This window comes from Artibeus jamaicensis, unplaced genomic scaffold, assembly GCF_021234435.1.
Source record: "Artibeus jamaicensis isolate MK-2021 breed Jamaican fruit bat unplaced genomic scaffold, CSHL_Jam_final scaffold_537, whole genome shotgun sequence".
Classification (NCBI taxonomy): domain Eukaryota; kingdom Metazoa; phylum Chordata; class Mammalia; order Chiroptera; family Phyllostomidae; genus Artibeus; species Artibeus jamaicensis.
Window position 1 is genome coordinate 27,571,493 of NW_026522047.1, and position 25,469 is coordinate 27,596,961.

The 25,469-nt window shown below is 40.9% G+C and overlaps 1 protein-coding gene across 1 annotated transcript in view; it reads left to right on the forward strand.

The window, feature by feature from the left end:
- Positions 1-25,469, forward strand: part of CUNH4orf45 (chromosome unknown C4orf45 homolog) — an 89,520-nt gene that overhangs the window by 9,640 nt on the left and 54,411 nt on the right. The window lies entirely within an intron of this gene.

A 25,469-nucleotide genomic window follows, 5' to 3' on the forward strand; every position in this document is an offset into this window, starting at 1 on the left:
AGAGTCCCATCCCCACATTCCACATGCATTTGATTGTTTGTAATTTTTCTGATTATAAATTCTAATTTTTCACACGTGTTGACTTCGTTGATCTCCCCAAGTCCTGCTCAAGACCCACGTTTCTGTGACTATTTCTCATTGATTGTGCCTTTGAATTAATTTCTCTCTTAATGAAAGGCAACTTCACCCAGCTCTGGTCTAGCTAGCTGTTCAGTGTGTAGAATGATTTTCTTAGCTGGATTATAAACTCTCTGATGGCTTCACCAAACCTGATCCTTTGCCTCCTCCTCCTCAACATAACTGTGCATGTAGTGAGCACTTATATAATTTTTAAACGGCTATAATCATTAGCCTTATTGCACAAATTTTAGGTTTTAATCTTTTGTCAGTATTTTAATACACTATCAATATTTAGGCATGGATTGCAATGCAAAACAAGGTAAAAAGCTAAATTTCTTTGATCCAACTCTCTCCTTTCTAATAGACTTCCTCATCTCTTGGTCTAGCGAATCTTGAAACTTCCACATTACAATATTTGCCAAGGCATAAAGACAAATGCCAAGAAGTCATACCATTGTTGCTAACCTATGCTTTACAAAAAAGATTAAGTAATAATTAAATTCCATTTCTAAATGCTTTGCTGCACTTATAAAAAAATTCTTCCTGAGTGAAAAATTATTAGTCGTATTTGGAAAACAGAATCATTCCTGTGGAATAGCAATACCACTTCCAAGTGCACTCTTTAGAAGTCCGCACGTGATTGGTTCCCACGAGACATTGGATTTCTCCCTTCCTCCAGTAAGAGAATTCTTTCTCTAACGTGTATCACACTTGTACTCATTTATCCCACAAATATTTATAATGCATCAGGCCCCCAGCATTCCCTGCATTTGTATCTTGGTAGAAGAAGGGAAAGAGACCAAAGGCTAAACAAATCAGGGACTTGCCAAGTCTGCTACTTTAGAGTCCATTAACATCTAGCAATATCATTAAATTATTTCCATTCTTGCAGAGTTTGGAAGTCCCCAAACTAATTTTCCTGTAATTCAGTAAATATATGATTTTATTACCATCACTGTGATGACAACACTTGAGAAAAATTAAGTTGCAGCTCCCACTGAAAATTTAGGAGATTCTACAGAAAGGTAGATGTAGAAGTTGAAATACCCGTCCTACACATTTGGAAAGACCACGCAGACAAAAAGCATAAAACAAAGAATTAGAAATGTGTTTCAGGAGGCACAGGTCCACCAAGGGTAAGTGCCATTTGGTGTTACCTGCTGAAACATGAGCGGTCCAATCTAAGAGAGTTTCTAATCTTTTTCTTTTGAAAAATTGTGTTATTTAAAAATAATCTAAAATGGTAGACTTAAAAATGTAAAAACATAAAATGGCACACACTTTAAAACGTACAGTTCCACGGCAGCGAGTGAGTACATCGGCAGTGTTATGCAACCATTACCACCATCCATCTTCAGAATTTTTTCATTTTGCAAAATTGCAACTCGGTGTCCATTAAATGCTGACCCCACTTCACCCTTCCCAGCCCCTGACAACCACCATTCTATGATATTTTCTGTGTGAATTTGACTCTTTAGTAATCTCACATAAGTGCAGCCATTTTTGTGACTGGCTTATTTCACTTAGCATAATGTCCTGAAGTTTTAGCTACGTTGTAGCTTGTGTCAGAATTTCCTTCCTTTTTAAGGCTGAATAATGATTCATTGTATGTTTTAATGGACTGACTTGTCCTCCCCCCACCCACACACAATTTTCATATGTTGAAGCTTTAATCCCCAATGTGATTGTATGTGGAGACAGGTCCTTTGCAGAGGTAATTAAGCTCAAATAAGGTCGTAGGGTGGGGCTCTAATCCCATGAAACTGGTTTGATAATAAGAAGAAAGAACACCGAGCCCTTTTGCTTTCCACTATGCACAGAGAGAAGGGGGCCATCTGCCTATGAAGTACAGAGGTCTCACCAGAAACTGACCTTTGAAGGCACCTTGATCTTGGACTTCCAGCCTCCAGAACTCTAAGAAAATAAAATTCTGTTGTTTAAGCCACCTAGCCTAGTACTTTCTTATAAAAGCCCTAGCAGCCTTATGTGGTTATTCGTGTATAGACCACATTTTGTGTATCTGCCCATCCACCATCCATCAGTGGACACTTGGGTTGCTTTACCTTTTGACTGTTCGTGAGTAATGTTGCTATGGAATTGCTGGATCACATGATAATTCTGTTTCATTTTTTGAGGAATCATCACACCATTTTCTACAGCAGCTGTACCATTTTAAATTCCCACCAGCAATGCACAAGGGTTCCAAGTTTTCTGTATCTCTCATTTTTCAAATGTTCAAATATGGTATTTTGGTTACTGTGAGAAATCTGTGACCACTCAGTAATAATGGTAGACTTGGAACTGTTGACCATTTCTTCAAATGTGTAAAGTTAATCTGCTTTCCTGGAAGTGGTAATGTTACAGAACAGGGCCAAGCTGGGGGTGGGGGAGAGGTATAATATACTACTACAGAGAGGATGCCCTGCTAGGTTCGCTATGCCTGCTGCCAGAGGAAAGACATCTTTCAATGCCAGAGATTTGTGAAGAGGAAATGTTTATTTAAAGCTATACAGACTTAGAGTAGTGACCTAATGTCTTCATTAAAATATTAAAGTCCTTTAGGATACCCACAGATGCACACAGCCCTTCCTTATCTCTCTGCCCTAATCTGCGTACCATATCTCAGGAATAGAAGCAGAAGTCCATGATTCAGGCTCTCGGCACCATCAGTTATATCACTGCCAGGACCTCCAGTTGATCCAAACCAATGTGGCACCTTCTCGTGGCCCACCAGCAAGAGTACTTTCACCCCCTTTCTTCCTGGCAAAGTCTCTCTTGCTTCCTAAGCCACGTGGCAAGAGGGAGCACCCCAAACCACATGGTCCTCACTCGGCAAAGCTGCGGGTGTCCCCACTCTGCCAAAGCTGCATGGTTCTCTCTCTGCATGGTTGCCGAGTCTGGGTTTAAATCCCTGAGCCAACCTTCCTCTGCACCCCCATTTCTGACTCCTCCTACAGTCAGTTACACCTGCCAGCATTCCTGTATTATTCCAGATTTACCGAGCTGCCTAAGTCTGGGCAGGTGTGGCCCCATGTCACAGAGCCAATCACCTCCAAGCTCTCACGCAGGCACTGGGAGCTGCTCTCACGCAGCTCCAGGGGGGGCTGCCCCCCAGTTACATCTTGGGTAGAAGTCACTTCCATCCCCCTGGCTCAAAGCATGGCCACAGCTATTTAACATATCTATGCAACCAGTTGAAGGTTATAGGTATGCTAAATGACCATGCCAGAGGTTAGCTTCAGAGCTGTTGCTGTGCAAAACAGCTCTCAATGGCCCTGCTCCGTTTGTCCCTTCCCCCAACTCACACCTGTGGGGGAAGGAGTGAGACCATCTTATACGTCTTTCTAATATTTCCTGGATACCTTGAGTTCTGGACCCCATTCCCAGTTTCTATTTGGGGCCCCCCTCTTGGCTGCACACTGTTACAGTAATACAACAGCACACAGCACTTCTTTTGAGGGGGGATTCAACATAAGCAGAATCAGTGCTGCCATTTTGTATCAACATTCCTTCATTAACAATTGTTTTCAAACCCTGTGGGGTAGGCTAACACAGTTATTCATATTAAAAACGACAAGGCCACCTACTCTTCCCCCGACCCAGAGCCCTCACCACCGTCAGCTAACATACATTTTTTAATCTTTCTCTCTGGGTGGGCTAAAGGTATTAGATCAGACAGGATCTCAGAAGCCCACTCCTGCATTAAATCATGGTGTTTGTGAGCGTGATACTTTATTTCAGCTCCACATTTTCCACAACCATATAGCTTGTAAATAAAGTTTAGAAATGTACTTCTTCACATAGCCTGTAAGTTGTAAATACGAATAACTCTGGGTTACGTAGGATCTCTTTTTAAAATATCCTAATTATTTTCAATGTTTATAGATTTAAAGAGTCACTTGAGGAATGATTTTCATAAACATAGATATAATTAACTCAAAGAAAACTACAAAAATTAAACAAATTTTATAGTAATATTTTTCAATAAGTATACTCTCCAAATACTTCATTTAATCCAGGATTGTTATTAAACCTTTTAATTATTCTGTACCCTTCTTAAACTGTCCCTTCCTATATACATCAAAGACTGGGGATATATATTTCAAATATTTAATATCTCTTGGGTATTCTCAATGTTCTCTAAGAATTATTTACAGTGATTGCAGCATTTCCAGTTTTCAAGCCACTTCAGCTGAATGACGGCTGAAGTAAAATTGGCAAGTGAAAGTCAATATTTAACTGGTACTTCATTTGGACATTTTATTCTGGCCTCCAGCTTTGATGTTTAATAATTGATCGGGGGAGGGGAGTGGGCATTAGCTCTCTGTTTTGCTGTCTTGCCTGCTGCACAGTCACAGCAGCTAAGCCTCTAAAAAAAGCTGCGCCCTTCCCCCACAACTGATTCAGGTGCAGGCAGCATCCCCAAGTGCCAACATCCATATCCTGAAGGGGAAAAAGCCTCAATAGGAAGCTGGAGTGCCTGGGTGCTGCAAAACCAAAAGGAGAAGGCTGGGGACTGACTGCTGGAAGCTACTGCTCAGCCCAGAGCCACTGGCCCATGGGCACCAGCAGTACTAGCTATGCTGAACAGATGCTCAGCCTGGGATCTGCAGCACACTGGCCAACAGAAGGCCCAGTTCATAGAGGGAGCTCCTCAGCCCCTTCAGCCCAGTGGGGGACTTGGAATGTGGGAAGGTCAAGTCAGGGAAAAGCTGGAGTCTTTCCTGAAGGCGAGTATCTTGGGTCTCACTGCAGGCCATTGCTGCTCTTCCTGACTGCAAGCTTCTCCCTTTGTTTGGCCTTGTTTGTTTTCAGTCTTTGTATAACCATTTCTAGTATAAATACAGTTTAACCCCCTTACCTCCTCGAAAAAAAATTAGAGGAAGAGAAAGCTTGCTGTTACATTTTCAGAAGGCATAAACAGAAGAAAGAGAGAGGAAAAATTAGATGACAATGTGGGTAGTAAAAGGTAATATTTTAGAATTAGGGGCTGAACCTAACAAGATTATAATTTAACAGGAATAAATATGGACCTTGCACTCAGGGTTAAAAATCAACAGTATATGGAAAGCGTAGGCAAGATCTTCATTTTGTAATTGGTTGGTGTGGAGGTTGTAGCTGACTGTAAACTCAAGGGGAGCCCCGGGGGGTCCCAACAAAGGTGACGTAACCACAGAGCTCTGAGTTCTGCAAACAAGCAGACTCTGCCCTGATTGGACCACGTGGTAGCATTATTACTATTATTTTAAAGATTTTACTTACTTATTTTTAGAGGGGAAGGGAAGGAGAGAGGGAGAGAAATATCAATGTATGGTTGCCTCTCATGCGTCCCACGCTGGGACCTGACCTGCAACCTGGGCACGTGCCCTGACTAGGAATCGAACCTCAGTTGTTTGTTTCACAGGCCCATGCTCAATCCACTGAGCTATACCAGCCAGGGCTGCATTATTTTGGGTTCTGAGTGACACATTTGAAGGGAGATGTTAATAAATTGAAGAGCATCAGGAGGCAGGATGGTGAAGAGTCTAAGACTCATGTCACGTGAAGAGCACCCGAAAGAAGGAAGCCTCATTTCTCAAAGAACTTAGTGTGAACCTTTCCTGGTATCTGCCAGGCTGGCTGATGGGAGAGGGACTATCGACTAGGATTCAGGCTAACATGAAATTAGCAAAGCAGATTTCTGTTCAGTGTATGGAAGAATAATTAGACCTGTCCAAAAATAGAATGTGCTTCTGTGGCTGGAAATATTTTGGCAGTTGAATGAACACCAGCCAAGGGAGGGAACCCTACCCAGGGTACTGGGCTGTACCTGCTGACCTCTAGAGGCTGCCCAAACCTCAAAACCCCCATAACACACAGAAAAACAAGTACTTCCTGCCAATGCTGTGGATAGTATTACTGGATTTAGGGTTGTTTTAATGTGATTTCCAAACCACCAACTGGCAACCCAAGAGGATTAATATGTCTACCAGTGCAACAGGGCATCTCTTTATTGTAGCACAGGAATTTTGCCCATGGCCTCTATTGCAGAAGCCACCAGAAATCACAACCAGTAACACTCAACTACTGTTCTCAGAGACTCTGAATAGCAGCTGAAACATGGAAATATTTAAAGATGGTATTAAAGAGTTCATTGGTTTTTCCATAAGATGGCTCTAGTAGCGCTTAGCTGTCTTTAACTTCATTCGAAACAATTTTGTTAGACTGCACTGTGACAGCTGTCATATCAGCGTACATTAAAAAAACATCAAAATTAGTGAATTTTTGTGTAGCCATTTTAATATTGAAGGTAGAAGAAAATCTGCAACATTTTGGCCTATTATGCTTTATTATTTCAAGAAAGGTAAAAATACAACAGAAATGCCAAAAAAATTGTGCAGTGTATGGAGAACGTGCTATAACTGGTCAAACAGGTCAAAAATGTTTTGTGGAGTTTTGTGGTGGAGATTTCTCATTGGACAACGCTCCACAGTTGGGTAGACTAGTTGAAGTTGATAGTGATAAAAATCAAGACATTAATTGAGAACAATCAACGTTATATCATGCGGGACATAGCTGACATACTCACAATATCCAAATTAGTAAAGTTATTGGAAACTTTTTGGCCAACCTAACAGAGTATCAGTTTAATACACTTTCTTGTTGCCAAGAATATGTGAGTTAATAATTGCAGAAGTTGTAACTAGATGCTTTTAAGAATCCAAACCGACATGGTTTGTCTTGGTAACCTAATTAACAAATGCCAGAAGCTAGTTGTCCCTTCTGCTTCTTCAGAACAATAGCCATGGTACAAGGCCATGGTTCTCAAACCCTAATCATGTGCCAAAATCACATGGAGGCTTTGTTAAGGCACAAATTGCTTGGCCCCACTTTCAGAGTTTGTGTTTCAAGAGAGAAGAGGTGAGGCCCGAGATTCTGCATTTTGAGTAAGTTCTCAGATGATGCTTACGCTGTTGATTGGGAACCACACTTTGAGAGCTACTGGTACAATGCATGAATGAACACAGCGTAAGAAGCCTTGTTATAATCAGCAGATTGCTCAGTGTCTATGTGAGTGGTGTGTAGAAGCTGGATTGTGTCTGCTGATTGTTAGCAGCTTTTTCTAATGCTGCATTCAGTGGCATCAGCTTGGCAGTTTGAAATTGGCCATGCATCATGGGACTATTTGCACCACAGATATTGGTAAATGCTACAACCGTAACTTTTTCCTCTGAGTGCCAGTGTTAAACCAATCAACCGCTACTGTAGACTCAGAGCAGAAAGAAAATATTGGACGATTGACTGTCTAATGCAACATTGCTCCAATTTACTTCATTCATGGATTTAATGAATATTCTTGAATCATGGCTATGTAAATACAGCAGTATATATTTTTTAATTATTTTTTCAATTATAATGTGCTGAAAGGATTTAATAAGAATGGAGTTCATGACATAAAGTATACTCTTGGATTAAAGCAGGCAATGAAATATGATTTTATTTATTAGTTATTTGCTGTAAGAAATATTTCACATTTAATCTATTTCATAAATATGTATTTAAATCATGAAAATGAACATAGACCAGTGATCATTAAAAGTGTGTATTAGTTCACCTTAATCATCTAATATTAACTGCTTTGTATGTGTCAAGCACTATTCTAAGTTTTACATAAATTATCTCCTTTAGTTCTTATAAAAAATCTGTCACTTAGATATTGTTATCCCCATTTAACAGATTTCAAAAACTGAGCCACAGTAACACATATACGATACTTACACATCAGTATTTATGGAATATCAGACAATATTCCGTACTGACCATGTATCAGGTGGTCTCACACGTAATGTCTTAGAGACTTCGCAAAAAACGGCATTTCTCCAAGACTGTTTGCTGATAACAATTACATTACTATTATATAATCACTAGCCTTAAATATATATTTAATGACAATTAGAAGAAAATACCAGTGGCATCAATACTTTGACAAAACAATAACAGAAGAACACCGGTGTTCCAGGGAAAACCATGTTCACCATTGGCTTAAGAGCATTACGGCGTAAGAGCCTGACCAATCTAACTCTCCTCTGTTGAGCCACACTTCTCGAGACCCTCAGTCCTGCTTGCGGGTGGGCACAATCACCATTTGCCATTCTGACTCCCCAGTTTGTATCTTTCCCTGAGGTCAACCTACCTATGCTTGACATATTTTTGTTTATACATCATTATTATGATTGCTGTGACTTAAAAACTTTCCATCTGTAAGGTTCTTTTGTATCTCTTTGATCACAACTAGTATTGATCCTGGGGATTTCTCTTTGTCAACACTTAGTGTTGCCTACTATTCATCTCCCACTCCCTGTTTTGTTCAAAGTCATCATATGACCTAAGATGAGCGTTCTGTGGCGTAAAAACCTAGAAACGCTGGGGATGTCAGCATGTGCAACATACCCTGTAGGGAGTGTAATCTCACTTTAAAAGGAACCAAACTGTGAGCGATTAGCTGTGGAAACCTGGAGGGCAGGTTTCAGGGATGAGTAACAAGTTCAACATTACATTGCAGTGACAAGGTGTGGTATATTCACCCATGTGGTACAGCCACTAGTATTTCCCTGCATGAATACTCAAATTAGTTTCATCTGGGTCCACTGAATGGACCCTTCCAGACTGCTTCTGTCTGACTTTTCAGTGAGCTGTATGTACTAAGGACCTCACCCTCTCTCACAAACCTTGCATTTTTCCCACCCTTCATAAGCCACAGGTATCGTCATCCACCGATGAACAGCATCATAAGTGGGTGATGGTTGACTTGGAAAACTTCACAAACTCTCACGACAGCTAGCACTATGCAGTAGAAATAGAATGCCAAACACAAGCAGAATTCAAAATTTCCTAGTAGCCACATTTAAACAATTATAAAATTATTGAAATTGAACCATAACTTTAGAAATATGAGACAGTATCTCCAAATTGCTTTCATTTGAATATTAAGTGAATATCAAAATTATTAAAGAATGTTTTACATACTTTCCTTTGAACTAAGACTTTGAAATCTAGTATATGTTTTCAATTTACAGCACATTTCAATGTGCACTTAACGAGTGCTCAACAGCCGCATGTGGCTAGAGACTACTACATGGGACCTACAGCTCTAGGCTTGGTAAAGCTCAGGCCAGGACTATCTTGGAACATCCAATATGCAAACACCCCAGTTGATCGGCTCCTAACTAGAATAGAATATCAATTAAACACTCATGACCTGCAGCTTCTATACCAGGTCATTGTTCATAATTAAGGTACAAAATAATGAATGAATTATGGTGAAGAACAGCTGAGAGCTCAGGGTGTACAAATAAAAATGAATAAAATTATTAAAGTTGCAATATAGTGCAAAACCAGAGCAACCACACTAGCTGCCAGAATTAGAATGATTTATAATCAGGTAGAATCTCCTTGGGCTGGCAATCTAGAAATTCACAGAGTGGCTCCTTGGTTATCTTTAAGATTTAATGAAGAAAATATAACAAATATACAAGAGGGTCAGACAGCCTCCAGTTCCTCTTCACAATGGACTCAATGGGGGATCACTGAGTGGTCCCCCACTGTCTTAGACAGACAGTGGTCCAATCCGAGCCTCTTTGCAGTGCCCAGCCTGTTCTTATCTGGAGGAAGTTAGAACATTCTTCCTCCCATTAGCAGTCACAGAGCATTCTTATTTTTGGCTTGTAGATTAGAAAGAATGGTAATTTAAGCTACAGCTCTGACCCTCGTAGCTGAACGGTTAGCATTTCTAGTAGGTGTGTTCTCTTTAGAGAAGACTATTTTTTTTGTTTCCCTTGAAAATGGGCAGGAGATTCTGAAGGTCTCTTTTGTGGAAGAACAATCTTCCTATGTAGAGTAAAATTAAATCTGATTTCCATCTGTTTGGCACCATGATACTCCCTGTGTAATATCGTTAGGCATTGCCACTGCGGTTGTTCAGGGCATGGCACTTAATCATCTCAGGCCTGATATCGTATAGGCTACAATAGCACTAGCAGAGAAGAAGGTGTGGGCACGGCAGAAGGTGACAGAAATGACAAATGGTTACAAGTTACATAATTTGATAATAACAATCATCAGGCATCTTTTTCGTGCCAGGTACACGTCTAGACATGATATACATGTGCTACATACAATATTATTCCTTAATTTTTGCAACAATTGAATGAGATGGTCAGATGTTTTATTTTTCAGATAAAGAAACTGAGCCTTAGATGCAGTAAATATTTTGAAGAGGGTTGCAAACCTATTATGAGATGAAATGTGGTCCATCTCTTTTCCACACCACGATGCCTCCCAATACAGTAAAACAGATGAAGAAGGAAATGGTTTGCTGCAAACCCCCAGAAATATTGAATGAGAGGGCAGAGTGTGAATTACACAGAGCGTGATATAAACTTGGTGGAGAAAAATAAACCATTTCATCGTTCCCCTGTATAGCAGAGAGAAGAGGGGAAAATTGAAGAAGCAGTGAAAACAGTGGTTGCCTGAGTTGATCATAAATATGCTTCCACGGAAAATAGAGTTTCAGAGGAACAGTGGGAGTTGAAAAAGTAGGAAGGACTGAATGTACAGGAGCGAAAAGTATGATGAAGAGACCAAAGGAGAGAGAAAAAAGCACTTTGGCTGACCATTACATCAGCGGCTTTCAAACTGGTCCGACTGGAGCCCACAGAAATACATTTTACACAGGGACTCAGTTAACACACACACACACACATTTAATGATATGTATATACACACATATATATTTAATGACATATATTAATGATATATTTAGTGATACACATATACAAATACATTCACTAAAACAGGTGCAAAGGCGATTCAGTGCAGGGAGAACTGTCTTTTTAAGAAATGGTGCTAGAACAATTGTGTGTGCTCTGTACACACACGAACACTGAACTTCAATCCATATCTCTCATTATCTACAAAAATTAACTTAAAATGGAACATAGACCTAAATGAGAAATTAACTTGAAAGGGATTATTGACCTAAATGAAAAATTTAAAACGATAAAACTTCTAAATTAAAACATAAGGGAAAATCTTTGTGACCTTAGGTTCAGCATGTGTTTTTTTAGATCTAACACCTAAAGTATGATCCATAAAAGAACAAATATATTAATTGGTCTTTATCAAAAATAAAAATTTCTATTCTCTATAAGACACTGTTAAGAGGATGAAAATATACGGGCAGAATAGAAGAAGCTATTCACAAAGTATGTAAAAGTATGTAAAGACAAATGACTTATATCCAGAACATATAAATAATTCTCAAAACTCTCAGTAAGAAAACAAAGCAATTTAAAAAGATTTGACACTTCATCAGAGAAGGTATACAGATGGCAAATAAGCACCAGTTGCTCAAAATCATAGTCAATAAAGAAGTACCCATTAAAACTACAATAAGATACCACCACATACCTATCAGGATGGCAAAAAGTAAGATCAACTCTACCAAGGATGGGCATGGAAAGGGAGAAACCAGAGCTCACAGACACTGCTGGTGGGAATGTAAAAAAATACAGCCACTTTGGAAAGCAATTAGACAGTTTCTTAAAGAGTTGATACACCCACCATATGATTCAGCCACTCCACACCTAGGCATTTACCTAAGAGAAATAAAAGCATTCATCCATACAAAGATCTGTAAAGAAATGTTCAGCCCTGGCTGGTGTGGCTCAGTGAATTGAGCTCGGGCCTGCAAACTGAGGGACTGCAGTTCGATTCCCAGTCAGGGCCCATGTCTGGGGTGCAGGCCAGTTCCCAGCAGGGGACACGTGAGAGGCAACCACACATTGATGTTTCTCTCCCTCTCTCCTTCCCTTCCCCTCTAAAGATATGAATAAAATCTTAAAAAAAAAGAAATGTTCATAGTGACTTCATTTGTAACAGCTCCAAACTGAAAATAATCCAAAAGTCCATCAACAGGTAAATGGACAAAGAAACTGTTGTTGCATACTCACACTACTCAGTGTCAAAAGAAATAAGCTATTGATACATGTTTTTAATATATTTTATTGATTATGCCATTACAGTTGTTCTATTTCCCCCTTCATTCCCCTCCACCCTGCATACCCCCTCCCCCACCATTCCCCCCCATTAGCTTATGACCACGTGTCTCAAGTTCTTTAGATTCTGTATTTCCCATACTATTCTTGTCCTCCCCCCCCGTCTATTTTCTACCTACCATCTATGCTACTTATTTTCTGTACCTTCTCCCCCCTTCTCCTCCTCCCACTCCCCTGTTGCTAACCCTCCATGTGATCTTCATTTCTATGGTTCTGCTCCTGATCTAGCTGTCCTCTTAGTTTGCTTTTGTTTTAGGTGTGGGTCTTAATAACTGTGAGTTTGCTGTCCTTTCACTGTTCATCTTTTTTATCTTCTTTTTGTTAGGTAAGTCCCTTTAACATTTCATATAATAAGGGCTTGGTGATGATGAACTCCTTGAATTTGATCTTATCTGAGAAGCACTTTATCTGCCCTTCCATTCTAAATGAAAACTTTGCTGGATAGAGCAATCTTATATGTAGGTGTTTGGATTTCATGACTTGGAATACTTCTTTTGAACCCCTTCTTGCCTGTAAGGTCTCTTTTGAGAAATCAGCTGACAGTCTGATGGGAACTCCTTTGTAGGTGACTGTCCCCTTGTCTCTTGCTGCTTCTAGGATTCTCTCCTTCATTTGAATCTTGGTTAATGTAATGATGATGTGCCTTGGTGTGTTCCTCCTTGGGTCCAACTTCTCTGGGACTCTCTGAGCTTCCTGGATTTCCTGGAAGTCTATTTCCTTTGCCAGATTGGGGAAGTTCTCCTTTATTATTTGTTCAAATAAGTTTTCCACTGGTGGCTGTTCGTCTTCCTCTTCTGGTACTCCTATAATTCGGATGTTGGAACGTTTAAAGATGTCCTGAAGGTTCCTAAGCCTCTCCTCATTTTTTTGAATTACTGTTTCTTTATCCTTTTCTGTTTGGTCATTTTTTTCCTCCTTCTGGTCCACTTCTTTGATTTGAGACCCAGTTTCCTTTCAATTACTCTTGGTTTCCTGTGTATTTCCCTTCATTTCAATTAGTTTAGCTTCCATATGTTTCTCTAATTTGTAACTAAAATCAACCAGTTCTGTGAGCATCCTGATCACCAGTATTTTGAACAGTGCATCTGAAAGTTTGGCTATTTCTTTGTCACTTAAAGTTATCGGCTCTGGGGCTCTGAGTTGTTCTTGAGCCATGTTTTGATCTGTTTGTGCATGTTACGTATAAGGAGCAAAGCCTTAAATGTTCACCAGGGCGGGGCCACCCAGGTCGCTGGTTTGTGACGCTGTATGTGGGGGCGGGGTCAGAGAGGGACAATGGCGGTTCTCTCTGCTCCTTTCTGCCTCTGGGGCCTGTGTGGTCTGTCTCACCACCGCTAGCTCCTTCACCAGTTTATTTGCACATGAATGTGTGACCACGGTCTGCCCTCAGTGGGTCCGCCCGCTACTCCGTACCTGGGATCCGCCCACGGCTGCCTGCGCATCTGGGTCACGCGCCCCGGTAGGTCTGGTGGATCTTTCCTGCCCGACCCCGCTCTGCTGCTGGCTCTGCCCCTCTTACCAGTTTGGCTGAAGGGTTCGTCGTTGTCAGACTTCCGTGTAGTTCAATTTTCTGAGTTTTGGCTGTGTTTTTGTTGCTAAAACTTTGTTGTTTATAAACTTGGTTGTGTGAGAAGGCCAGTGCTTCCACCTATGCCTCCATCTTGGCAGAAGTCCCTGATACATGTAATAATAAAGCTGATTTCAAATAAGTATGCTTAGTGTAAGAAGCCGGATACCAGGGACAGCACACTGCACTGTATAATGTCATTTATATAAAATTCTAGAAAATGCAAATTAATCAAATTGTAACAAAAAGTTTCCTGGATATGCAAAAGGGCCAGTAGGGAGAAAAGAGAGCATTTACAAAGGGGCATTGATGGATATGTTCTTTACCTAGATTGTGACAATAATCCATAGATATGAGTGCCAGATTTAGCAAGTAAAAATATGGGATATCCAATCAAATTTGAATTTCATATAAAGAATATTTTTGCCCTGGCTAGTGTAGCTCAGTGGATTGAGCACCAGACTGCAAACCAAAGAGTTTCTAGTTCAATTCCCAGTCAATTCCCATGCCTGGGTTGCAGGCCAGGTCCCTGGGGAGGGGCGCATAACAGGGAACCACACACTGATGTTTCTCTCCCTCTCTTTCTCCCTCCTTTCCACTCTGTCTAAAATTAAATAAAATCTTCTTTTAAAAATAATATTTTTAGTGTAACTGTGTACCATACAATATTCAAAACATACTTATACTAAAAATTATTTCTTATTTATACAAAATTCTAATTAAACTGGGTATCTTTTATTTACCTGGCAATTTTGTTCAGATGAACTGTATGCTTTAAATACATGCAGTTTATTGTATGTCAGTTACACTTCAAGAAGGAGTTGAGGTTAACCAACAAAGATAAAATGACTTGCCAAGTTTCAGCCAGTGGCAGCAAGGTCAAGACCTGAATCCCAGTTACCATTCTTCCCATCTACACACTCCTTTTATGACACCTAGTTGATTCTAGAAGAAAATATTTGCTCATTTAGAGAAAAATGAGTCCCTAAAAGTAAGAATATTCACATACGTACTCCTAAGAAATTTAAATTAATTTATAATTTGTTAATCTCTGCTCTCATGTGGCTTTTTGAGTCTAATAGTTCACCTGTCCACAAATCTATTTTAAAAGCCAAATGCTGCTGTGTGGTGAAGTCCATTGTTGGAATAAATAAGGAGTCATTTTACTTCAATCCACTTACCTGTGGGAGCCCAACCACTCCCCTGGCTGTATAAATAGAGAAGGGTAAAGTATAATGAAAGCTACAGAAATGAAAGAGTACCTATTGATTGCTGCTTCCTTGCTGGTTACAATGAAATATTTCTCAATAATCCAAATAGCAGTTCACATGTTTTTCTTACAGCATCCTTTTAGCCATTTATACTCGTTTATTACATCATTTACAAGGCTGAGAAATACCATTTCCTAGTGTAAATGGCCCTGGTCTAAACTGAAGTCACTTCCTGTCATTTAGAAATAGACAATCCTAACCTGATGTACTGTTTGTTTATCCAGGAACAAGAGAAGGAAATCACCATATTTCATGTAGGCTAAAAAGTGTTATTTTAATTAATGACCTTTTCACTGGTCTGTAAGTGTGATGTGCCTTGCTGTCATCAATGCCTGCATTTAAAATGGTACATTTCTTTTCTCTTTTTGAAGCAAAGCAGGTATTATGTCAATAGTGCATTTTACAACCCATAACACCATAGCTCGGGTAGCTATTTCTACCTTGTCCGGGGTCAGTCACATTCCTCTCTCATTACTCTCGTTACTCAGAGCATTGATGGAGCAATGCCTTCCCTCTCGGCTCTTCCCAGTGTAGGTAAAACCAGTGTAATCCTTACCTACCGTTATCATTTCTGATCTGTCTGTATAACTTTTCTATTTTTTATTTGCACGGGCAGGCTAACTGTGCTTGCAGCTCCTCACTGGCCACTTAACACAGCTCTAATAAGAAGAAAATCAATGGTCACAGACTCAGAAATGAGGTGGGGGTCAATCGAACACCAGCAAGGTAGAATAAAGCTTGGCTCTCGGCTGAGACCAAGTGTACAAATGAAAATGAACTCTCGCAGGCATAGATGAAATACTTGTTTTTGCAGCAAGGTAGTCAACCATTTGACTCTGTCAAATAGGGAAGCTCTCTATCTAAAACACTCAGAGAGCACATGGAAGGTAAAAGGCCAATAGGAGACACACTCTACATCAGGGTTCAGTAAACTACAGCCTGTGGGCAAAATCTGCCTCAGTGCCAGCTTTCATGCAGCTAAAAATGGTCTCTAACTTCGGTTTACAAAATTAAAAGAGTGTCTGCGGAAACGTGGAATTATATCAGATTCCAATTCCAGTGTTTATAGATAAAGTTTTATTGCAGCATAAGCACACAATAGCTCACATATGGTCGATGGCTGCTTTGCAATGGGAGGGCAGGGTTGGAGTTGTGACAGAGTGTGGCCCACAAGCCCAACACACATACTCTTTGGCTCTTCCCAGAAAACTTTGCCAACCTCTGCTCTGATCAAAAGGTTTGAAGAGAGCCCTGGCTGATGTAGCTCAGTGGATTGAGCACGGGCCTGCGAACTAAGGGATCGAAGTTCAATTCCCAGTCAGGGCACATGCCTGGGTTGCAGGCCAGTTCCCAGTGGGGGACATATGACAGGCAATCATACATTGATATTTCTCTCCCTCGCTCCTTCCCTTCCCCTCTAAAGGTGAAATGAATAAAAACATAAAAATAATTAGGTTTGAAGAGAGAGACACTCCAACAGCTGGTCTCTCCCTCGCCTGTTCTGAGGGAGCCTCCGTTGTCTCCATTCCTCTGTGCTGCGTCAGTATAAAGCCACATCCTCAAGGAGGAGAGCATGAATACCAAACAAACGATAATTTAGCATGTGATCAAGAACCCAGGCAAGTGAAGTAGGGATTTTAAATAATTTCATGTCGTTTTAAAAGTAGGTTATAAAGCAATAAAAAGTTGCATTGTGTGTAGATGTGAGAGCGATTGAGATTTCTCATTTTTCTGGGAGAAAGGATGCCCTGTATGTTCTGAAGCAGAGAGCTCAGCGGCCAGTACACCCTTCTTCCTTTCTAGAAAGCTTGCATTTTGTTTGGGTGTCTACCCTGGCCTCATATGACTCAGGATTAAAGCCTGATTCATCCAAGCCAGTCACTGAAACCCAATCCTCGTGCCAGTGCTTAGTGTTAGGGAAAGATGAATGACTCAGTCTCGGCCAACAAAAGGAGAGAGGAATTCACCTGGGGTTTTCTAGGAAAAGCTTTTCCACTGATGAAGCACTCACACCCCCTCTCGGGCATCTCAGCATTTGCCTGTGATTCCTGATACTATGACAGCCTCCTGATACCTCAAGGGGAGCTCGCCCAGGTGGCAGGCTGGCACACTGAGAATGCCCTGCCCAGGCAAGGCAAAACCTGAGCTTCTGAAGACATTGTTGACCTAGTGAATTAACCCCGAATGCATCCTGCCTCAGATCTTATTATGTGACATAATTTTCCTTATTACCTAATCCATTTGGGGATGGATGTCTTATTGCTTGCAGTACTCCAATGGGTTTTTATGAGTCCTGCATGCGTAGATCTTACTAATATCCCTTTCATGGGACTGTCGAGAGCCTATCTCCCTGAATGGTAAAGAGTTTCTTAGAATAAAATTGATTAGTTTGTGCACTTTTTTATTTATACTTTTCATGTATGCTATGAAAATTCCAACTTCCCCCAAACACTGAAACCCATTTACTACTATGTACTTAGATTGCCCCTTCAGGTAAGACGAGCATGTGGATGGTTGCAGATTCAATGTTGTGTCAAGTTGAGTCTGTCAGTGCTGCTTTTAAAAGTCCTGGATGTTTATAAAACTTTCAATCCTGCCTTTTTTTTCTCTACTCACTAGGAAAAAAAATACAGAATTTTATGTTTTGGGATTATATCAGCAACTTCAATGATAAAGTAGTTGTTCTTTTAACAAATATGAGCAATGTTTGCTTACGGAATTGCATTGCTCCAGAATGCTATGGAAATTACAAAGCAAATAGAAGACAGTTAAAATCTCTAAAGGGCACTCATATGAGGTTGCTCAACAAGCAGAGCAACAAGGCACACACTCAGGAAACAGCTGGGAAACCTATGTGCGCACATGAAACATATATCAAACTGTACTTTAAAATTCCAATGAAGAGTAATGTCTGTCCTGAGAGCAGACACTGTTTCCTAGAGGAGATGGATGTGGTCTTCTTTAGCTAGTATAGTGTCTTAGTCCACTTGGGGCTGCTGTAATGAAACACCATAGCTTGGGGACTTGTACACAACGGAAATTTATTCCTCATAGGTCTGGAGGCTGGAAAGTCCCAAGTCAAGGCACCTAGCTAGGGGCAGATTATGTGTCTGGTGGGGGCCTGCCTCCTGGTCCAGAGACGGCCATTTTTTCGCTATAAAATCACAGAGCAGAAGTGTCAGGGGGGCTTTCTGAGTCTCTTTAAAAAGAACCTTAAACCCATTCGTGTTAGTTCTACCCTCATGGCCTAATCACCTCCCAAAGTCCGCACTTCCAAACACCATCACATTGGGCCTTTGGGATTAGCATGTGAATCTGGGGGCAGGACAAAAAGATTCAGTCCATAGCATGTGAGAAACCGGAACGAGAGAGGCCATGTCATATTACTCTTCGTTCACACTGACGCAGTGCTGGGGACAGAGCAGAGTAGCATCGATGTCAGTAGAATTATTGGTTGATCTATTTTTAAGTATCAAGTGAATTCTCTAATTCTTTATAACTCAAAATTCCAATTTATTTTCTAGGCATAATTATCATATAAAATATCTTTTTTGTCAGCTTATTTATTTTATTTTTATTTTTTAAAAATATATTTTATTGATTATGCCATTACAGTTGTTCTATTCCCCCCTTCATTCCCCTCCACCCTGCACACCCCTCCCCCACCATTCCCCCCCTTTAGTTTATGACCATGTGTCTCAAGTTCTTTAGATTCTATATTTCCCATACTATTCTTGCCCTCCCCCTATCCATTTTCTACCTACCGTCTATGCTACTTATTTTCTGTACCTTCTCCCCCCTTCTCTTTCTCCCACTCCCCTGTTGCTAACCCTCCATGTGATCTTCATTTCTATGGTTCTGCTCCTGATCTAGCTGTACTCTTAGTTTGCTTTTGTTTTAGGTGTGGGTCTTAATAACTGTGAGTCTGGTGTCCTTTCACTATTCATCTTTTTTATCTTCTTTTTCTTAGGTAAGTCCCTTTAACATTTCATATAATGAGGGCTTGGTGATGATGAACTCCTTGAATTTGATCTTATCTGAGAAGCACTTTATCTGCCCTTCCATTCTAAATGAAAGCTTTGCTGGATAGAGTAATCTTGGTTGTAGGTCTTTGGATTTCATGACTTGGAATACTTCTTTCCAGCCCCTTCTTGCCTGTAAGGTCTCTTTTGAGAAATCAGCTGACAGTCTGATGGGAACTCCTTTGTAGGTGACTGTCCCCTTGTCTCTTGCTGCTTCTAGGATTCTCTCCTTCATTTTAATCTTGGCTAATATAATGATGATGTGGCTTGGTGTGTTCCTCCTTGGGTCCAACTTCTCTGGGACTCTCTGAGTTTCCTGGATTTCCTGGAAGTCTATTTCCTTTGCCAGATTGAGGAAGTTCTCCTTTATTATTTATTCAAGTAAGTTTTCCACTGGTGGCTGTTCCTTTCCCCCTCCTGGTACCCCTATAATTCAGATGTTGGAATGTTTAAAGATGTCCTGAAGGTTCCTAAGCCTCTCCTCATTTTTTTGAATTACTGTTTCTTCATCCTTTTCTGTTTGGTCATTTTTTTTCTTCCTTGTGGTCTGCTCCCTTGATTTGAGTCCCAGTTTCCTTTCCATTACTCTTGGTTTCCTGTGCATTTCCCTTCATTTCAATTAGTTTAGCTTCCATATGTTCCTCTAATTTGTGACTAAAATCAACCAATTCTGTGAGCATCCTGATCACCAGTATTTTGAACAGTGCATCTGAAAGTTTGGCTATTTCTTGGTTGCTTTGAGTTATCGGCTCTGGGGCTTTGAGTTCTTCTTGAGTCATAATGTTTTGCTCCATTCGTGCCTGTTACGAATCAGGAGAGGCGCGTTAGGTGTTCACCAGGGCGGGGCCACGCAGGTCGCTGGGTTGTGACGCTGTATGTGGGGGCGGGGTCAGAGAGGGACAATGGCGGTTCTCTCTGCCCCTTCCTGCCACTGGGGCCTGTGCGGTCCGTCTCACCACCACTAGCTCCTTCACCGGTTTATCTGCACGCGAATGTGTGACCACCGTCAGCCCTCAGTGGGTCTGCTGCCTTGTGTTCTCAGTGGGTCCACCTGCTGCTACTCCACTCGTGGGATTCGCCCAAGGCTGCCTGCGGGTCTGGGTCATGAGCCCGGGTAAGTCTGGTGGATCTTTCCTGCCCGACCCTGCTCTGCTGCTGGCTCTGCCCCTCCTACCAGTTTGGCCGAAGGGTTCGTTGTTGTCAGACTTCTGTGTAGTTCAATTTTCAGTGGTTTAGCTGCGTTTTTGCTGCTAAAACTTTGTTGTTTTTAAACTTGGTTGTGGGAGAAGGCACAGTGTTTCCACCTACACCTCCAACTTGGCGGAAGTCCTCATATAAAATATCTTATTGACACAACTATCCCATGAGTTTATTGGGGGCAGTTTTGAGTTTTTTGAAGCTGCCCCTAATGTTTCAGATTGTGCACAGGTGGTATATCGTTTGAAAGTAAACAATGCATGTAGCACAGATGTCTCTGTCTGATGTTTATTTGACTCTTTCAGAGATTTGACAAACTGAATCAGTTTGTTCAATGGTCAGACCCCTTAAATAATTATATCAACTGAATTAAAATGTAGCATTTAAAAATGTTCCAGTCCATGAGTCCACTCTGTGGTGACTGGTGAAACCGGGAAATCCTATGACATTAGTAGGAGCAGTCATTATTCACCAACATCATGTGTCCATCAGAGTCCACTTCACAGCTTCACATTCCCACCAGCACCTTCAGACCTTTGCTGGCCTTGATCCTCCATCGAGCTTGGCTGTTCGGCACACAGCAGCTGCAATGGCCGGCTTATGTCCATGGTGTCAACAGACTTTCAAATACAGTGATTGAAACACTCATTTTCATGTTCTACTTGATTCCTTTTGAACTATTTCCTTGGTGTGTTTTGCTTTGGTCCCTGAAGTGGAGCACTGGCCGCATGAGGCACTGCTCTATAGAATCGTGTAAGATTATTTGTTATGAGCGTTCATCCTTCTCTCTGCCATGAACTATTAAAAATAAATGTTGTGAAGAGCAGTTCTTCCTCTGACCTTATTCTTAAGTATCATAAAGTCCAGAATAGGAGGATTTAAGGCAGTTCTAGAAGTTGGATGGCTCTTTAGATATTTAAAGAAGTGATTGTTTTTCTTTCAGTACTTCATATACTTCCAGTCTTATGATAGAATTCTTTAATTCATTTATACAAATACAGTTCACTTGAGCATTCAGCACTTATTTCATGGGGACCTAGTATATTCAAAACACCATGCTGGCAATGAAGAGTTTACAAAGATTGTGTGTGTGTGATGCAATATTATTCAGTCATGAGAAAGAACATCCTGCCATTTGCAACATTGTGCTAAGTGAGATAAGTCAGAATGAGAAACACAGATAATGTATGACAGCACACATGCAGAATCTAAAAAAGCCAGACTTGTAAAAAGAGATCAAATGGCAGTAACCAGAGACTTGGGACTGGTGGGTAGGAGAGATGTTGTTTAAGGCTACAAACCAGCAGTGAGTCAGTCCTGGAGAGCTAATGCACAGTATAGTGAATAAATACAACAGTACTGTCTTATAATCATCAAACTTAAAACATTATATATTGATTAACCCAGCTACTAAAAAGAAATAATAATTACAGTGTAGGGCAAAAGCAGGTTTACAATTGTGAGTATGTGAAACACAAAGATTATTTTTGTATTATTTATTAATTATTCTATTATATTCTATATAAGCAACTGTAAATGTACTTTTGCCCCATCCTGTGTGTGACATAATAAGAGTTTTAATAATAACTACAATAGCAATCAAATTACAATATAAAAATGTATCAATTCAACATGTTGTATGCCTTACATTTATACAATGTCATATGTCATATTTTTCAATTAAAAATTGTTTTAAGTTTACAGAGATAAATAAGATATAGCCTTCACCCTCTAGGAGCTTACAAATAGAGAAAATTCAATACACATAATACAAAAAAAAAAGAGATGAAATGAAAAAAAACCCTACTGTGAAGGCAGCATGCTAAATGTCTAAGTTTGACTTGGGGGATTTAGGGGTGCTTTCCAGAAAAGGCAGTCAGCCTTGAAAGATGAGTTTTGATAACAAGAAAAAGTAAAGGGAGTTAAGAATCAGTAAGTAGGCGAGGGTCGGACGCTGAAGCCACCAGTCAGCAACCCTAAGAAATCTGGATGAAAAAATGTCTAGGCACTGGAGGAAGCACTTCAAGTATTTTTAGAAGAGGAGGTGTTTTATTTTATCTGAGTTTTAGATCATTCTCCACAGCTTTGTGGAGGATGGATTGGAAAAGAGAAAAACTAGAGCCAAGACTAGTTAGGAGGTCACATGATAGTGCAGATGAAACGTAATGGTGATTGGTTCACTTAGTTGCCTGTCTGTTAACTAAAACCCGGGCTCCATGAAGGTAAGGCCTCTGCTTTGTTCACTGCTATATCCCCAGCACTCAGAACAGTGCCTGACATATATAGTTCACAAAATATTTGTTAAATAAATAAAGAACTAAATTAGCGAAGGAACATATGAATGAATGAATGAATGAATGAGTGAGTGAAATAAAACAATGCAAGTGCAGAAAAAAGGACAGAAAGAGACATTTGCCTCGGAGATGAGTTCTCTTTGTCTATGGACACATGCCATAGCTGGCTCCTTTTCGAGTGCTGGCAACAGATGAAGTCTGCTGGAAAACCTCCCAGATTTGCCTGTCCGTGCTCATCCCAGCATCTGTGGCATCTGTGCCCACCATCTTCCCACTATCTAGAGCAGAGGTTGGCAAACTCTGGCTCCTGGATCAAACTGGTCCTGCCACCTCTTTGGAGTGGGGGGCGGCTTGTAAATAAAGAACAAAAATGGTCGGACTGGGGAAGCAAGAGAAGAATGATGCTTTGTGAAATACAGGAAATTACATAAAATTACAATTTCAGTGAAAATGACATGAAATTAAATTAACTTTCATTGCAACACAGCCATGCTTATGTGTTTACCGTGTGGTCACTGACCCCTTTGGCCCTGGAGCGGCAAAGCTGAGTAGTTGGGACAGAGACTATATGGCGGCAAAATCAAATCTGTTTACACTTTGGTCCTTTACAGAAAACGTTTGCCAACCTCTGATCTAGAGGAGCTCATAGGAAAAGATAGGAAAGCTCACAATAATAAATAAATCCTTCATTAGCAAAATCTCCCAAAATATATATTTTAAAATACAATAGGTAAGACGAAGCATCAAATTACAACAAAAAACCAACAAGAAAGGGGAACAGATACTACTAATATTAGCCGCATATCATGTGCCAGCTTCTCTGCTAAGCACTTCTTGAAATAAAATTGATTTTCTCCTTTCCTTCCCACAAAGCTGCAAGGCAGGAATCACTTTTCTCATTTTGCAGAGGAGGAACCTAACATTCAGAGGCTGGATAATTTTTTCCTTGATCACAAAGCCAACACAAGGCAAAGCCAGCATTTGAACCCACAGAAATTTACCTTCAAAACCACATCCTTAACTGTAACTTCAGAATTCCAGACACACATGAGCAAGTAACGTTGGGCACGCACACAGTGGAGAGGGAAGTAGGATCCTCCTACCGTCCTTGAAATTGCAGTTTTCCCAGGGCAGGGAGATGGAAGAAGGTGGAGCCGGGAAGCCTGGCACCAATTTTGACGGCAGCACGTCTCCTTCCCAGCTATCCTGGTGGGAGAGGAGTTAGGGCTCATTGAGCAATGCTGGGCAGTTCTATTCAAGCATGACAGCTGCAAATGATCCCACCAGAGTTGGCTTGTGGACATGAAAGAGAACTCCGAAGAAGATGAGCAAGCGAGGGTTTTATTAACCCAGGAGCTGCTGACTTCACTGTCGTCCGAATGAGGGCTAGAGTTTTCAGGAAGAGGATGGAAGATCCAAGCATAGTTGCCATAGGATGGGAAAAACAAAAACAAAAGAATAGAAACACAGAAGTGTTGTAACAACAGTAATTGAATAGAGACACTTAAAGGAAAAATAAAGAGAACGTAGATTCAACATGACCTGGAAGTGTTACGTTTAAACAGGGAACCAGATCCAGCGCAGATTCCAGGCTCCGGGGATGAGATTTGAGAGGGGAAAAATGGCCTGTTTAAAGCCAAACACCTGTGGAACTGTCTCATTAGGCAAACCACATTTCGGCGTGTTGCTGGTTGGGTAGAGACACGTGAGAATTTTGGTTGGTGGCACTGGGCTGGTGATAGGTCCGCTGTGAATGTGGGGCCCACCTTGGCCTAGGCCTCCAGCTGCCGCTGCTGCACAGGGAGGTGCCTGAGTCGGCTGTGTAGCCACCGCTGGGTCTTCCCAGCGATCTCCTATGTTGTGCTCATTGCATCACGCTCTTTCTAAAGCACAGGTGCAGAGATGGTGGTGTAGGAAAGTCCAGCGATTTGACTAAAGCCTTGGAGAGCTTTGATTGGAGACCCCCAAGCTGCCACCCCTGACACACACTTTTAGTTTGCAGAGCACTTGCGGTGTTCACTACACCAACATTCAGTGCTTTTAACTCGGCTGCCAAGGAATGGCTCTCTTAAAAAATTCTTGCTGTCCACAGAGTGGACTGACTAAAGAACTGACTACAGATGCACATCTGCCCTAACACTTGTAGTAGAATGTGTTGACGACAACATTTTAACAGTAACAAATGTTATACATGGGATCAATGTTTCCCCACGTCTGTCGGTGTCTGCAAGATTCATACACGTGACCCTAGGACCCAATGGAGAAAAACGTGGAATGTTTACATGTTTGAAAAGCTCTAGATTACATAAATGTAAACAGATTTATTTACCATGTGATTTCCCAAGACATTTAATATGCTTTCATATTCTAGGAATATCTAAAAGACAAATGTAGCAAACAGTGTTCCCAAATACATTTGACTATGTAGCACCCCCAGCCACCACCCCCCACACTCATATATTTTTAGGTGCACTCATGGGGACAGCATTTGGTGAAACATTTGGAAAAACACTGGCCTAAACAGACCCAAATTCCAGCAAGATGAACACAGCTTTTCTGTATTTCATCTTGTTTAGAGGAGGTTGCAGAAATTTCCTGAAGACCAGAGTTTTGTAGATGAGACCTCAGCACCTGTCATACTGGGAGAGAGAAAACAGATTTTCATGCTCTGGCCATTCAGTGCTTTACCAAAGTAATTATACTCGAGTGAAGATCTGAAGCAAATAAAGTTGAAGCCACAGGGTATTCATCAAGGTAAATTAGCCACAGTGAATACTCACTGCATCATGGACAGCAACGAAGATTAGGAAGCTGTGAAAACATCTGCCAAAATCATGTGTATGAAAGGTGGTTTCTCATGTTTGCAACTTCCTTGGAATCATAGGTTACTTTTCCAAGCACAG